This window comes from Columba livia, chromosome 20, assembly GCF_036013475.1.
Source record: "Columba livia isolate bColLiv1 breed racing homer chromosome 20, bColLiv1.pat.W.v2, whole genome shotgun sequence".
Classification (NCBI taxonomy): domain Eukaryota; kingdom Metazoa; phylum Chordata; class Aves; order Columbiformes; family Columbidae; genus Columba; species Columba livia.
Window position 1 is genome coordinate 5,657,222 of NC_088621.1, and position 17,235 is coordinate 5,674,456.

Consider the following 17,235-nt stretch of genomic DNA (forward strand, 5'->3'; position numbering starts at 1 on the left):
TAAAGCAATCAGGATAAATTGCACAACACGAGCGACAGCTCTGCCGGCTGTGAGAGACAGTGGAACAAAGAGGAAAAAGGGATTGACCCCAGAGCATGGATTGATATTGAACGGAGGAGGAAAGAAAGAACAAGGCCAAGGACAACACAGCTGAGAGCTGGGAGTTATAAAACACCAGCAGTTTTTCTGCGTGGTGTGGTATGGCAGAGAGGTTATTGCCCTTAAAACAGAAGAATAAATAGATAGGATTGAGATGGCTGCATAAGTGCAAAGCACCAAAGAGCTGAGACCCTCTGCTCATTTGTGACCCACCCAGGACAGCAGCCCACAGCAGACAGACAAACTGCTGACACCAAGGAAGCCATGACCTGTGCACAGCTGATTATTAATTTTTGTTTCCCAAAAAATAACTTCAACCAGAGCTCAGGCTAGCAGCACCGCAATGAGTCACATCCTGACATTGCTTTCCAGGCGCAACACCGCTTATGAACTAATCCCAGCAAGCTGACCAGCACAGAAGACACGCGGTGCAGAGCAGCTGTATTACTTACAGGCCACAGGATAAGCTCAGACAGATGAGCTAAGGGCCAGGCAGTGAGGAACCAAGGCAGGGAAACACACCAGTTCTGCAGATCCATCCAGAGAAGGTGTTAGTGGTGCTACAAGCCACTGGCAAAACTCAGTGTCTGCATGGAAAACCAGAGAGCTCCTGTGAGCAGCTGTCCCCACAAGACTCCTTTTCCACGTAACATGGGCAAGGAAAGGAGAGCACCTGGGTCAAAGTCACGCGTCAAAAAATATTTGGTCACAGTCTGGAAACAGGAAGTATGGAGAACCCAAAACAGTTCTTTATCCTGGATCCCAGCTTCATTACAGCATATCCAAAAGCAGGTGAGCCCGAAGCTTCTTGCACCCACTGCATAGAGGAGATACGGAGGTGTCACACATTGCAGGGATGCTGTGGAACAGCAGCATTAGCAACGGCATTCCTGCCCAAATTTACTCAGGTGGTACCCTCCTTACTGCAGACCACAAAAGTATAACAGAGCTATGGAGACAGCAGGGTGTAAGGGGTGATGTGTAATCTGCTGGGGAGCAATGGAGCACCTGGGAGGCGGAATGGGAAATGCCAGCAGAACACTGCTCTTCAAGGAAATTCACCCATTTCGACCTCCACCCCCACTTCTGGCACTCACAAGTCACACAGATATCTCAAGAGGTGAGGCATCCCCTTTTAAAACAAACAAACAAACAAATACATAACACAGTTTTTGCAAAAATACCATTAAAGGAGTTCATTGGCGACTTTCTTCCCGCAATGAGCCAAGATGGAGAAAAGCTTCTTCCAACACTAAACAAGAAAATAAGAGTAAACTCTGACAGGAGTTGCCAATTCAAAGCAGTTTTCCCCAAAAAGTCACCCTGGGAAGCCCAGGTGGTGTGAGAAATGCTGCTAAGGGCGGGGGACGGAGACACGCGGCTCTGCCAACGCAGCCGTGAAGGCAGGAGCAGGCAGATCCCCAGGTGGGTTTGCATCCACCGCCCACAGCGCAGGAGCAAGTCTTGCCCCCAAAGAACAGATTTTAAAAAGGCATGAGGATACATAAGCACAAGATAAGGATATTTTAAAAGACACAAGAAGGCAACATCCCCCTCCATGTAAGAGCTTAAATAAAGCAGCTCTGGAAGCCAGGCTGGGAGAGGTTAGCCAGGTTCCCCAGGGGTCTGTCAACCCCATCCCAGTTGGCTTAAATCAGCTTTTCAGGGACTGTCTCTGGGGGACCATGGAGGGACCTTGTGCTGGTTCAACCACTGTGGGTGAGCAGCAGCGCGGGAAGACAGCACTCGGAAAGGTCTTCAGGGAACCTGGTACAAAGGGTCACCAGTGGGTGGGTTTTTGGTGAAGAGCTACTCATATTTTATTTATTTGCTTCAGAAAGTTTTTTTGTGTGTATGGAGGTAAGCAGCTAATTGAGTTCAGGTTCTTCAGCTAATGAAGAAGTGATCTGAATAATTAATTATTTGAAGATAAATCATTCATAGCCAGTTGTGATTTCAGTGTGGGAGCAGGGGGCTCAGAGGGTTGTTATTCAGTTATTTTCATCTTGAAAACAGAATAAGGCATGTAAGCGCCCAGCTCCTCCAAATCACAGCTGTGATGAGATGGGTGACTCAGGGGGGACCAGCCCCTTTGCATCCCAAGGGAACAGAACAGCTTGTTTCAATGATTAGTCACCTTCCAGTATGAAGTGTTATCCAAAGTAGACCCATACATTGCCTTGAGCCTGTACAAGGATGCTGATGGAGCGAAGTTTCTATGACCATGTCAGGGCTGTTCCCTGGGCCAGCTTTCCCCCTGAAACCACCCCAAAAACCCCCTAAATCCCATGTTTACACATCACACAGCCACTCCATCCCCACCGTTCTCACCTCTTGCTTTTCACACCTTGCTCCAGGCCTGACCTCGCAGCTTGTTGGAACAACTCACTTGACCTGCTTCTGCACTGGATAATGAGCAATTAGCCGTGATGATAACAACGGTTATTATAGATAACGCTGATTGCAAATAACAGACAGGCTTATCATGGAACCCCCCCAGCTCAGACCCAAGACACCAACCATTCGGAAAGGGGTCACCTGGGACCCCAGTGTCCTTCCATTGCTGGGTGCTGAGAAGAGCCCCCCCAGGCACTTATCCATGATGACGGCAGAGCCCTTGATTACTCACTCTTTTACAGGATGATCTTTTACTCTGTGCATGTACGTATAAATAAACTGCTCTTTCTTGGTTCTCAGCAGCTTTGTGTGGCCCTGTCTGATTGAACGGCTGGATCATTTAATCCCATCACTGCCAAAGGGGCCTCTTCTGCTCAATATTTTCTCCTCCCACCATGCTGCCTTCACAGCACACCCACAATTTACCTTTTCCTCATCAAGATATTAAATGACACTGAATCATGAAAGAATCCATGGGAGATCCCGATGGAAACAGAAACGTTCATTGATCCCTCCATTAATAACTGCATTTTAAAAGCCATCAATGACCCACACAGCAAACAGGGACTCTTAATTCTCCACAATACAACTGAAGGAAAGAAAAGGCCATATATTACTAACCAAAGGTCTTGAATAAATCTTAATACAACCAAATCTTAATGCTCTATAACCATGTGGATGCTTCCAGACCAGACACCCCATCTCAGTTTGACCTACCTTTCACCAAGCCGTGCCAGCTCCCAAAGATAACATTTCTAATAGGTTTTCCCATGATTTTTCCCCAAGGTGATCCAATTTCTTCCCTAAGAGCTGCAATAACACTGGGATTCTCCCAGCTTTTGAAGATCTGGGTGGAAGCAGCAGCAATTTGGTGAACTGCCTGGCTGCCTCCTTCAGGGCTACACACTCGGTTATGAATGTCACACGTTCTCCAGGTTGCCACCGCAGCCTCCTGCGTTATTGAACAGTGGGTTTTATACGCCAGCCACAGCACTGTCTATGGCAAATACACCTGCCTGCCTACTTTCTTCTCTATTTAGAACATCTATGGAACATTCCTACCTTTTCCACTCTGCTATTTACAATTTTACCATCTGTCTGTACCGACAGAAATAAAATCCTCACTTTATTTAAGTGCTTTCTTATTGTCTTTGACCCCTCTGGTCATTCATAGTCCATTAGTTTCTTTGATTTCTTCCAACTGCTACCTGTATTTTTAGGTAACACATTCCTTTTTTTAGCATTTGCCAACACATTTATTTGTCTGTTTTCTCCCTCCTCCCTACACCTGTGCACTACTGAGGATGCAACAAAAAAAAGCCCAGTTTCACACCACTTGGAGTATAACACATGGCGTGCTGCCTTGTCCTGCCGTCCTGCCAGACCCACACAGTAGGCAGGGGCTATAATTAAATTATGTTCACTCCTAGTTCAGGCAATCGTGGATTTTTCTTTCTATTTCTTTTTATTTTTTCCAGCCAACAATGAACATTTCCTGCCAGTGGGACGAGGTTTGTTAGCAGGTTGGGCTGCGGTGGGCGCAGGCCCTGCGCTATGAACTCATCCATTAGCTCAGTTCAGTTGGGGGCTGTTTTGTTCTTCAAGACACAACGTGTTCCTCAAGTCACCCTTCGTTCTACCCCCAGCTCTTGAGTCATCTCCCTAAAGCCCACAAACAGATGGTTCAGCAATTTATTCTGTTTGCCAGCGAAACCTCATACTGTTTAGGCAAGTTCTCACCCATTCTCCAACTTTTTAGATTCTCAAACTCCTTCTGGTCAGCATTGTCCATACCTCTACACATCTACTAATGTCTCACCCTCGACACCATCCCCACCAGCTTGGCTGCCACAGGAGAGGTTTTAGTCCTTCCTTTTAACACACTGATAACCACAGGAGACATTCAGCCAATTCAAACCATCAGCATTTCTCATGGCCAGACATGAAGAGCTACAGATGCTGTATTACCTTGGTCCTCATTGAAGCAAACTCCAGTTCTCCTTACGTGCCTTTCTGGTTGAGTCCAGACCTTGAGAAGGGTTCACCTCTGCGTGTTGATAGCCCTGCTTAGTATAAACTCCCCCTTTGTTAACTCAGAGGTTAATACTTGTGCAAAGACAGAGATTGAGACACCAGGCGGGTCAGAGACACGCCATGCTGGAGCTAGGACCTACAGCAGGGAAGATTACGAGGTGCAGGACCCACCAAGAGGATTGTCATGCTGTTTACTGCCCACTGCTGCCCTGCAGAGGTGTGGGCCCATAGCAATTGTTCAAGCCCATATTTCCCCCATCCTGAGGGCCACAGGCCAATTCCACCACCTCTCCAGCCCTGCTCTTGGTGGACCCCACAGCCTTTTGGTCCCCATTTCCCTGCCACTGGGCCAGGGAGTTTGCAGGTGGGTGCAGGAAACGCGAGTCACTGAGTCAGCTGGGCTGGGAGATGCTGAAGCACATCCAGGGTGGGTCAGGCAGGTTTGCACCAAGCCCTGGGCAGCTGTCACTAATGAGGCCTGTGCATAACATCTTTATGTCCCCCATAACATAAGCCTCTCTGCTTGATAAGATTCCTTATCTGGGTCACCCTCTGCTCTTCCTAATCTATTTTCCCTGGGGACATTCAGTGATATCCCTTAACTATGCAGCAGATAAGAGCAGTTGCTTAGTTAAAAATCACCCAAGGACTCCCAGGGTCTGGAGGGGGAAGAGGGCTGAGGTTTTGCACAGCACACAGACATCTGTAGATCACAAAGAAGCACCCATGCTGACCCAGCCTAGTACAAACCCAGTGCAGACTGGGCACACAAGAGCTGCTCTATGAGGACCATGACTGCGAGTTCCCTTGCAGAGCACAAAACGAGAAGCATCTAATTGTTAATGCACCCACCTCTCGTTATGGAGGCTGCGAGAGCCAGAAAGTGGCCACACATCCAGAGGACAAGCAGGGAAATGAAAGGTGAGCAACAAGGGGTGGCTGCAGGACTGGCAGGGAAGACAAACGCGAGTGTCAGCGTTCCGTAATGGGACAGCACAGGCCAGTGATGAATTAACATCACCCAGCTCCCCAGGAAGGGGCTGTCGGCACCAGGCCCTGAACTGTTACTGTGTTGAAAACACAGAAAGAAAAAAAAAAGAATACCATTAGAGAAGGAGGTGTGCAAGGCTGTCACTTGCCCCATCAGCCCTCCTGGAGGGGACAAAAACACCCTAGTCCAGATCCCTCACCCTGCAGCACAAGGGATGGATGGGATGCTCCAGGACTGACCCTCCATACCAGCACAGAAGGGACAGCATGAGCTATTTCACCTTCCTCCACGCAGCTACATTCAACAGCTAAATAACTTTCCTAGCAGGAAACAGTTAAAACTTTTTAACCCCTCAGATGCAACAGGAGCAGCTTAGCTACCAATAAACTACCTGCAAACCCCATCATTTCCTACACAGCTGTCCTCACAATCCCACAAAGTACTTTCAGACAAAGAAGGCCCAAAGACTTTCCAAAAGTCTCAAGAAAGCTGGGATGGAGCAGCGCATCCATCGGGCTCCTCCAAGTTCAAGTGCTTTGAGCTCTGGACAGACCTTATGGGGCTTCTGGATGTGAAAGCCACCACTGACCCCTCCAGGCCACCCGGGTACTGCAGTGCCTGCACACACCTCTCCCTCCCTGCCCCGGGCAAGTGCTTAACCTGGAGAAGAAGAAGGTTAACAGGTTTTTTTGTTGTTGTTTTTTTTGGGTTTTTTTTTGTCCTTTAAGTGATTGAAGTGCCAGCTGAGAAAGAGGCACTTGAAAGCAAACTGAGTCTGGTTAAAGCTGGTTATCCACCTCAATTTGCATAATGATTATGCAAATGAAAGTTTGCATGATGTTGCTATGATCTACAATCACTTTAGGGTTTTATTGCATGAAGAGACCACACAGAAGATATTGAACAGCTGTCCAACCCCCTGGCTGCAGTTTGGACACCACTGGGCACATCTGACAGATATACTGGTATTTCCCCCTCTCACCCACAGTTTTTGGTCCCCGACAGGGGCTGAGCCTGACTTAGCAACTGTTCTTGGGTTATTTCAGACTTCAGAAGGAGACACAGGGCTGCAACTCACTTCTTGGCTTTAACTCCTCAACAGGAGGTGATTTTTCTGGCTGCCTGGTTGTCCATAGCCTGTGCCAAAGCTGAGAGCTCTTCCACTCTCCCTTTACGAGATCTCAAGTGAAAGTGAAGCCTGGTGAGGCAGAACCAGACAAACCTGCCAGAGGAGACTTCAGACCCCAGAACAGATCTGCTCCGTGTCCATCCATCAGCCAGCTGTAGCAGATTTTAATCAGGTGTTTGGGTGATTGCACCAATCCCTGCAGAACTGCAGGGAGATTCCTCCAGAATCACTCCCCTTCACCCCTACCCCACAGCAGCACCCAAATTTATGCAGGTCCAGACACACTCCTTACCTGGTAGAACTGAGCTGAGTCCTGGGACTCCTCCTAAATGCTCCATGCACCATCCACATGATGATCACCATGGGGCCCAGCACATCACAGCCAGTGCTGGGCTCTCTGCAAGGAACAGCAGCACACAGCGTTTTCAGCAGGGTGGCTCTGGCAGGAGCAAGCACCAAAGCCACTTGTGGGGTAAAGGCTCCCTATGGCATGAGATGCAGCTCCACCCACCCACCCATCCGTCCATTCATCCATGTCTCAGTGTAATGCAAGGTCATCTGAAGGACAAGGTGAGGTCTGGATTTATTTGTTCTGCCCCATTTTGCAATAGATCCCAGCACTAAGTCTGCTGTTGGGTCAGTGGTGGCTCAACGGGGCATTGGTGACCCTTATGGTCATCATCATGGTGGTGATGATGGTCACCCTTGCAGCCACCCATTGGTCCCACTGTCCTAACACTAACTGGGCTGAAGTCAAAGCTTGCTTCTGCGAGTTGGGGGGTGGAAAACATGGTCAGGGTGGAAGGGCGGCCTCCTTCTCCTCCCTCATGATGTCCAGAACAAGAGGGACCACCAAGCGCTGCCATTTACATCAAGCAAAAGCATTTTTTTGACCCTGCAGCCCCACTTGTGTACAGTCACACCTGTGATAATGCTTGTTGCCCATCCCCATTTTTTGGAAAACAGCATCCAGCTGTGGACACGAGCAGCACCTTCCCCACCGTGTCCTTGCTCCAGAGCTAAGAGTGGTTTATTTCCTCATATCTCAAGGTTATGAAAGCTCTAGCAAATGCAGGGGGATGGTAAGCAGCATCCTGGAAAGAAACCAAAAAAAAAAACAGAAAAAAAAAGCAACAGCTTTTTAGCGATCAATCCAAAACCACTGGGATACAAACAGAAGCACAACATGCTCGGCCTGAGTGGGACCTTCCCGGAAAGGCTGAGCACTGAGAACATTTAGCAACAACAGCTTCTCAAGAGGAGTCGTGCAGTGGAGGCAGAGGGGAGGCTGATGGGCTCTGGGGTCCCTCCCTGCCTCTGGCTTTCCTGGGGGATATATATATAAATATAAACAACATGGATCAAAAAGAGAAGCGGCAAGGAAAAGCTCCCCAGCTCTGGACTATATTTGGGTTCAAATCCCAACTCTAGTGAAAACATAGTTGTTCAAATTAAGTGGAGCAGCTTCAAAGGAGACCATGGGGACCCACCTGTGGCCGCCGGCTGTGAGACCTCCAAACGCACTTGAGGTGGGTGCCAATGCTGGTGTCCCCTGCGGAGGTGTAACAGCAGCCAGATCTGCACCTACATCTCCCCTTCCCCAGCAGGTATCTGAGCAGACGGTGTGACGGATAGAGCTGTGGAGGGAATACCGCTAACACTGTGAGGATTAATACGCAGCAGAAAGCCAGCACTCCCTTCGACCCCCATTCAGCTTTGCTTTTCATCAAGGATGTCATTCAGAACCCAAAACAACTAAAACCAACTTGGTTCTGGGCTGCAGCTCCCTCCCTGGGTCAGCTCCTTGTCAGCAGTTTATGTGCTGGAGCGATACGTAGGGGTGTCAAACGCTGAGTGACACATTCAGAAGCTGGAAAACATGATAAAGAGGTGCTGCCACATTCAACAAAGGGAAGCTGAGCAAATGGCAGCTGCTGCAGCATGCACCCCTCTCTGCTCTGCTCCCTTCTGCCTTGTGGCTGCTTACCTGTATGTAAATGGCTTTTTTAGTCTTTAATAAAGTATTTTGGCTTTCCGAAGGATGACAGGATCAGTTGACAGTGTGTCCTCGTGCAGTGCAACCTCCACAGTGGCTCACAGCGTCACAGCCAGGGATGGTTTAGGATGTGTGCAGATCCCCTAAACTCTCCTTCTAAACAGTCCCCATAGCCGCAGTCACAGACCTGTAACTCCCCATTGATCAGTGTGGTCCACGTGTGCATGAACCTCACTTCATCCTTTGTCACTCCTCATCAGGAATGACACCAGGAATGTCTGGAAAGCAGCCTGAGCGATCACAACTCCATTCTGGGGATGGAGGACACAGGCAGAGGCGCCTTCTCATGCCCAGGACAATCCCTGGCTCCCTGTCAAATCCCTGTTCCCTTCCCAGACTCTTTTCCCTGCTCCCCCCAGCACTGGGTGTCAAGGGGGACAAGACGCAACACTGAGACCTCTTTCCACCCCAATCACTCCCAACCCACCAGGCTCCTGTTTGCACACTGAGCTCAGCTCCTCTCTCTGACCAGCTGCGTCTCTTCTGCCCACCCACCTCGGCAAAACCTCATCTCACTTCAAAGCTGTGCAAACAGGGCTGCTGAGCTCCCCAACTTTCCCTGACATCAAAAGCTTCACTTATTTATGTTTTGCACAGCACCAAGAGGCCAGTGGGATGTGGTAGATCTGTTTTTCCTAAGAAGAAACCAGACCATGGGAGCCTGAGTATAAATTCCTCAGTAGGAACAGAAACCCAAGCGGAAGGAAGATAAGAGAGTTGGGGTTGGAGATGTGGGCTTTCTCTCTCTCCTTGCTTTGTTTCCTTTCCTTAATAGTTTCCTGCAGCCCCGATCTGCTTAACGTGTCCGAGTTTGCTGAGCGTACGAGAGGGAAAGCGGTGACAGCTATCAGAGGGTAGGTTCAGCCAGGAAATCTGAGGTTCTCAGGAAGATGTTTTATTCATACGCCTGAGCCTGACACATGTGAGGCTGCTGCGGGGCAGACGGACCCTGCCGGGGGCTGTCGCTGGGAACACGCTGGGAGGACGCGTCTGCTGCTCTGCGACTGGAAGGTGCATCGCGCTTGGCTGACCGGAGCAAGGAACCCTGTGGCGACAGGTCGTGCTGGAGAGCAGGACAAGTGGCTGGAGAGCTGTCGCTGGGGCATCATGCAACTACACTGAATTGCAAACTAGCTTGGCTGCCTGTGAGGCCACCCCAGGGAGGCAGAGGGATCACAAAGGGGATCAATCACACCCATGTTTTGGAAAGGACATTCTGGACCAATTCGCTTGCCCGCTCTTGAAGGCAAGCAGGTCATACGATCAACTCTTACATTAATGTCTCAGCATCTGTCTTAAAACTGCGTAGGCTGCTTTCCTCTTTAATTCCTAAACCTTCTTTACATCTCCTAGTTTTGAGCTTAAATGCATTACTGCCTAGCTTCTACTGAGTTTTCCTCTGCAAACACAGTCCTTTAACCAAAAGAGCTCTTCTCCTTCCCTGACATAATCTTAACCTCCTTTTTAACAGGCCAAGAAAGCCATTCTCTGTGTCTCCTCTCAACAAACGGGTGCTTTCCCTGCTTGAATTTGCCTTCAGGAGATGACCAGAAGAGTAAAGATGATCACAGATAAATCGCACCAGTGATTCAATCAGAGGCGTTCATCCTCCCTTCTTTATATAGACAGTGTTTTCCCACACTGTCACTCATGCATTCCTAATATTTGTGCTGAGGTCAGGAACCAAATTCCTCCATTGTCCTCAGGACCGATCTCCTGTAAGCCAGACACCACCATGTGCAGCACACCGAGTTGTCAGCTCCTCTTTAGCAAGTCCCTCTGCTCTTCCCGCTCCCCCACTAATCCCTGTCCTCATTAATAATTTCCTGCAAGGCGCTGTACCAGACACCTTCCCGGAGCACGGAGAGATCTACAGCATTTCCTCTGTCCGGCAGCTAACATGAGATGAGCCCGACAACTCCTGTACCGCATTTCATGTCATTTTCTATTTAGCTCTGTGTTTTTAAAGGCTGTATCCCTCCAAATTTGTACTAAAGCCTTGTATACTCTGGGGGCTGGACTAAAGTGCCTGAAGTTGCTCAGATCATTTATGTTTCCATTTCTCAAACAGGGAGTGAAATCTGTGGAAGAGCTTGGGTCAGTGAGTATAAAATGTAGAACCTGGTGTTCTCCGCCGCGCCTGTGCCGCAGTTCATGGGGATGGTGCAGAACTCCCTGCCAGGCAGCTGTGCGGGCAGGGGAGGGTATGAAAGGGCTGTGTTCAGGTCACACCAAAATCCATCGTCCTTTGCATCCCGGCTGTGACAGTGACCCGAAGCAGATGCGGGGAGACAGATCACAAGGAGAGGGAGGCATCCAGTCCTACTTCTCCTGTTTTCAGTGGGAAGAAAATCCTGACTCAGAAGTTGTCTCATCATTCTGGGGCTAAGGATATCCTTACTTAATTTGCCCAATCACTCTTTGAACCCACTTGATTACACAGTGCATGGATGACATCTGTGCTGGGAGGTGAAGCTGGAGGAACTCACAACATGCTCGGGTGCGAGAAGCAGTTTAGTAAGACAGGGGTGGGTCTGTCCAGACACAGTCTAGTCCATAGTGTGACTCGAACTGGCAGGATCCCTCTGAGCTAATTTTTAGCTAAGGAGAACAAACCCGCTGACAACAAGGCTGGGCTGGGATACAGAAATGCTCCAGGCAGATTTCCTGGAAAACAGGGGAGGGCTGTGGTGCAAATGTTGAAAACGAGCTTGTGCGCGGTGCTGGTGATGCTTACGAGCAGGACCTGCTTTCTGATACCACCTACGGAGCTCAGCACGGCTTCTGGCGGAGCTGGGGTAGGTGTTGTACCGAATTTGCAGTAAGAAACTATTGTTGGATGAGGATGCTGTGCTACAAACACCTTCTGTCTTTAAAAATGTTGCACAGTCCCACAAGCCTAAGTCACTAAACATTTTCTAGCAAAGTCCTCCTGTCCTTAAGTGAAATGCTTACAAATGACGGGGGTTGTTTAGGTCAGAGAAATTCCTGCAGTCCTTTCATGCCACTCATCTTTGCTTCCACTCTCCTTCTTAATGCTGGTGAAAACATCCTCCCTTGATCCTCCTTGCTTGCAGCGCTGTGAGATGAGCTCCTTGGTGCTTTGAGAAACAATCTGATGGCCAGTATGATGGGTCCTGGAAAAGGCTGTCAAGAGCTGGATCTGCTCTGGGTTTTGTTGGAGGAGATCCCTGCTCGCTTCTCACTCCTCCACATAAGGCTGAGCCCAAGCCAGGCCCCCAGCATATTCCGCTACATCCCATCCTGTTTCAAAGTGTTTCCACTCTGGAGATGACAGAGGTGACACCCAAACTGCCCCCCCCTTCTCCCTTGTCCCCCACCGGCGGCAGGGTCAGCCCAGCCTGTGCATGGTGGGATCTGTCTGGGTGAAGGACCCACAACCCAACCCCTCGGCATCCCCGCCCATCCCTGGCAGGAGGCCATGGGGATTTTAGGAGAAGACAGCAGCACCCTCCCTGCCCACCGCCCCCTCTGCTGGTCTCCTGGGACTCTCAGCCACACCAGAAAATGTGCTGGGGCATTTATTTCTCCTTTTTACTTTTCTCTCTGTCTGCAAGTCTGGCTGGTAAACAAGAAAAATAACATTCTCTTTGTCAAAATGTCCCCCTAAATGAACATTTTCTATCTGGTTTCAGTTTTTGTAATGTATTTCTGTATTTTTTCTTGCTCTCCATAGGAGACTTTCCTCTGGCTTCCCTATTTGGTTTTATTTTATTTTTAATGGGAATCTCTTTTAATTAAAGGAAGAGGGAAAAGCCCTTCAGTCCTATTCAGCTCAAAGCAAATTGGTCCTTCTCTCTTTCGAGGAGACTCAAGATACAGTTTAGGGTTGGATTCATTTTATAAAGCGACGAGAAAATTCAAAGCAGCAGGATTAACTCCACACCACACTTCTCATTTCCCCTTGGCTCCTATTCCCCAAACTTTCAAATCTCCAATTCATTTAAAAACAGTTCCCATTACTTGAAAAAGACAACTTTTGCCCAAAACAGAACAAAAGCAATAAACATTTTTGAAAGTCTTCCAGCCCAGCACATAAAGCATCTCTTCCTCTCTCCGAATCTGTGTTGCTCGCACTGGGCTTCTAGAAACAATACAAACTGATTGTGGAGTGGGCAGTAATGACAACAACGTGCAACGGGAGCCGCAGGGAAATGGCACCACGCTCCATGCCCAGCAGAGCCCATGGCATCTCTCCATGGCTGGTTCTCGCTGCCTGGTGTGGAGCGCGGTGCTGGGCTGGGATGCGGTGGAGCCAGGGTCAGGGGTGTCAGGGCTTTGCCGCAATGCCCGGGTGCCGGGCTAGTGCTGCCCGCTGTGGCCATACCCTGGAGGTGTCGTACACAGACACCCCAAAGCCAGCAGCCCCCGACGTGGGGAGCTGAGGGTGGTGGGGTGATGGGGCACCCTGCATTCGCCTTGCCACAGAAACCAGAGTAATGCGTGGTGGTTGCTAAGTGCTCTCTGGGGAGATTAAGTGCCAGTAATTAATCTTCGGTGCTCAGATAACCAGTTATTCAAGGGAGAGAAGAGGGTGATGTGCTGGATTCGGGGAAGCGGCCCCAGCTGGTGGCTCCTGATGCCCAGCTGCAATGGTGACGGTCTCATTACATCCCCTGGTCCTGCCCAGGGCTGCATCCCCCAAAAGCATCGCAAGCATATGGGGGCAGGCGGGCAAGGAAAACGCAATTTTGACCTGTGAGGTAAACTGAGGCAGAGCTCAGGTTAAAATAACCTGCGGCAGAGCCAGGACTGAACCGCCATGCTCTCCCATCAGGGATGCAGGCGCCAGCCCTCATTAAAAGGCCTTCTCCATTTCTGATTTCTCTAATACAACTGAGTAAGAGTATTGACATGTCAGAATGGTCTTTTATTATGATCCATTTATGCCATTAATGTAATATCCTCCTCTTGGATTGCTTAGTTATGTATTAACACTGTAAGAAACTCGGCATTTCTTTTAGCTCTTCATTGTCTAAAATGAGTCCCAAGCTCTCTGTGTGACAGGATTTTGATGGATGGTCATATTTTTAGCTGTGATCATGCCTTGATGCTCTGAAATTAGGGACATGTTTTTAAAATATTCTACCACATGCATTTATCTTATTTTTCTTAATCTCTGTCTTACCAGTTATCATTCTAGTTTTATTATAGAATCATTAGTGCTTGTTATAAGTCTGATGTATGTATATGGCATCATTTATTTGCTGTTCTTAGCATAACAAGGAATGGAAAAATAAAATATGAATATGAGAAAATGATCAGGGGGTGTTTTACTTTTTAAACAGAGAACATTTCTAATGAATTGCCTGGCTGAGGCTGCTAGGGCAGCATTATGTCCAACCAGTGCTAGAGGTCTGAAGAAAGATGTTTAGGATTCAGGAAAGAACCTGGAAAAAATGCTCTGTAGTGACAGACCAAAGGGATTTGACCTGTTTGATTTATCAAAGACATCAAGAGCTGTAAGTTAAAGTGCCAAACACCCTCACCAGGAGGAAATACTAAAGGGTTTATTAAATCTCACAGAAATTGGACTAAACGAAGCCACCACCTGGAAACACAGTCTGGACGCTGCAGGTCAGAAGCTGCCAGCACAGGGTTTTGATAGAGATCGGACAAAGAGGAGACCTGGGAATCCCATGGGGTTTTCTCCACACGCCCCAGGGTGTGGGGCCGGATCAGCTGCGGTAACGGGACCGTCCCCATTGCCAGCCCAGCGGCCACGGGTCCATCCCCATCGCTGTGCTCGGTGGCGAGCACACGGGTGAGTTATTTGCTGCTCTATAGAATATGATACTAGTGAAGAGGTGCATTAGTCCAACACAAATTACTGGGCTTGGGGAAAATCTCTGGTTCGTGTCATATGAGTCAAATCCTTCAGCTGTCCTGAAAAGTGGATGAAATTATGACTGTTGTGCTTCCTATTGCAAGAGAGTTTACTGGTGTTAATCAAATCTGAGGGGTGTTTCCCTCTGGAATCGTCATAGAATCATTTCAGTTAGAAGAGAACCTCACAGGATCATCGAGTTCATCCACAACCTAGCTCTAGCACTAAACCATGTCCCTAAATGGTTTAAGGCTTTAAGTTTTTCACGCTCCTAACCTTGGCCCCAGCGAGGCAGCACTTCTCTCCGAAGTAGGTCAGATGTTGAACCTTCTGTTCGCTTTCCTCTCCTGACATCACAACCTGTCCTTTTTGCTTTGCAGCTGTTTTTTGTGATGGAGGATGTAGCAGGGTGACCTTGTCACCTCTTACCACCACCTTCCTCAATGATGTGGTTCAAGACCTCTTACCTATTCAGCAGGTAAGTTTGGTTCCTGGGAACAGACCCTCCTGCCCTTCTAGGGCAGGTTTCTTGTTTGTTTGGGGTTTTTTTTTGCCCTTTTTTTTAACCTTGGCTCCAGCAAGGGCAGCACATTCTGCACTCAGTTCACTTTAAGAAGGGGAGGCTGCAGAGGTGACCATGTCACCTCATGCCATCTCCCTCAATGATGTAGTTTGGTCCTACTTGCAAAGCCTCATCTTATTCGGTAGGTTCAGTCCATTCATTCATTCCCAGGCTGGGCAGTGACCCACTGCCCCCTATTCCTAAAGTCCTGCATTCCCCATGCAGGGCCTCACAGGCACCTGCTGGGAGAGTGGTGACTTTCCACAGCTGGGATTCAAACCCACAATCCTGCTTTAGGAGACCATGGTCTTATCCATTAGGCCCCTAAGGCCCTGTATCTTTGATGGCAGAAAGGGGAGAGACCACCCTGAAACCCAGATCCCAAATCCCAGCAGTCTCTGGTCCAGCAATGGGGTCCCCAGCTGATGCCTCCTTCTGCCGCAGCCCCTGCCTTTGCCCGGATAAAAGGAAGGCAGAAAATGGACAAAAATTGTGTTGATTACGGGAAGTATTGGTCCAAAACACGGGGATGTGGGGCCACCCCTTCTCCCCGCTCACCGCCAGGGTAGCAGCGGCCGCTCCATTCGGCTGACGAACGGGAGCTCTTCTCCTCGAGAAGTTTGATGGATGATCCCAATTATATTCTTCCAGCACTGATTTAATGTAATGTTTTATTAATAGCAACAATCAGAGGAAAGCAAACAGCTTATTCTGCACACGCCATTCCCTTTCTGCTTTTAGTCTCCCATGTTCAAATACGCTCTGAGTCCTTGATGCCACAGCATTGGGAGGTCAGGAGGAGGAGGAGGGTGGGGAGAAATGAGCAGACAATTCACTGAGCAGGACAATAGCTCATTAGCACATTCTCGACAGAATTAACACAATTGTGACAATATTTTTCTTCAATCATTCTTTACGGATTATTTGGAGGAAACTGCAAATTGTCGGTTTGTTTCCTCGAATGTTAAAAGACCACGTGAAAAGATGGGGAAAAATAATCGACAGCTTTGTATTACTGGTTTTAATACTGTTTCATTACAGAGGGAGTGATGGGAGGAACAAAATAAATCCAAGAGAGTTGTCCGTGGCCAGTGGGACGTGGCACCAGCATCACTGATGGGGAAGAGGGGTACCTGTGATTTGGGGGCACACTTGAGCCAGCAGCATGCCTGGAAGAAGCACGATGTGACAGAGACCAGGGCATCCTCATGTCAAACCTCGCCATGCGCCAACCCTAATTCCAGCCTCCAGCTTCTCTCACTCCTTGAATCCTCCCTTCATTAGTGGCTCTCCATCACCTCCCTGTTTGCGTTTGTATTTGGAGGCCTGTTTGCGTATTTACTCATTCGATTGCTTGTTTTAATAGTAATACAAAGCCCTGTGGGCCAGTGGGGATAAACTCAGTGGACACGAGCTTTCCTTAGTTTGTTATTCCAGTTTTTGCTCCTGGCTCAAACACAGAGTTTGAAGTTCTTTTCAATCAAAAGTGCTCTATATTGTGGTTAAATGATTTCTTTTCCCTCCAGAGAATCATTATTCAGGCACATGATCTAACATTTCTTGCTCTTTCTCAATCTCTTTTGGTGAATTCTTAAAAGAAGGGAAGGGGGAGGAGGAAAAGAGAGAGAAAGATTAAATGGAGCAGGTGTCACATTTATCTTATTTCCAGTGCAAATACAACGAACAAGTGCCAGGCTAAAACCAGACCCTAAACAAAACCTGCAAAATGTTCTCTAAATAAATTATTCTTGGCTCTCTTCTGTTTGTTTTTAATTTGCAGTCTTCCTCTGCATACCTCTGCCAAGCAAAATCTGCTTGGGGAATGAGCTCATCAGAGGTGACTCCACCGGGGGAGGTTTCTGCTGCTGGGGTGCCCTGCGGTGCCCCACCTCCATCCCCTCCCCAGTCACTGCCCTGCGCAGCCCTCATCCCAAACCAGCCCTGCATCCCTTCCTAAAACACAGCTCTGAGGATGCACAAAGCTGAACTTCGCTGTTAAAACCTCTACTCAGCACTGGAGAAGAGAAGAAGGTATCTCCAGATGCAAATCCTAAAATAAATCCCATTTTAGGATCAATTTAAAATAAGAAGATTTATTTTATGATTTGCAGCCTCCTCA

At 48.5% G+C, this 17,235-nt stretch overlaps 1 long non-coding RNA gene across 4 annotated transcripts in view; it reads right to left on the reverse strand.

The window, feature by feature from the left end:
• Positions 1 to 17,235, reverse strand: part of LOC135575892 (uncharacterized) — a 243,537-nt gene that overhangs the window by 28,658 nt on the left and 197,644 nt on the right. For all 4 annotated transcript variants that reach the window (XR_010467272.1, XR_010467273.1, XR_010467271.1 and 1 more), the window contains exons 2-4: positions 8,141 to 8,287; positions 7,574 to 7,744; positions 6,943 to 7,047 (exon numbers count right to left, since the gene is read on the reverse strand). This is a non-coding gene — a long non-coding RNA (uncharacterized LOC135575892). The remainder of the gene's footprint in view (positions 1 to 6,942; positions 7,048 to 7,573; positions 7,745 to 8,140; positions 8,288 to 17,235) is intronic.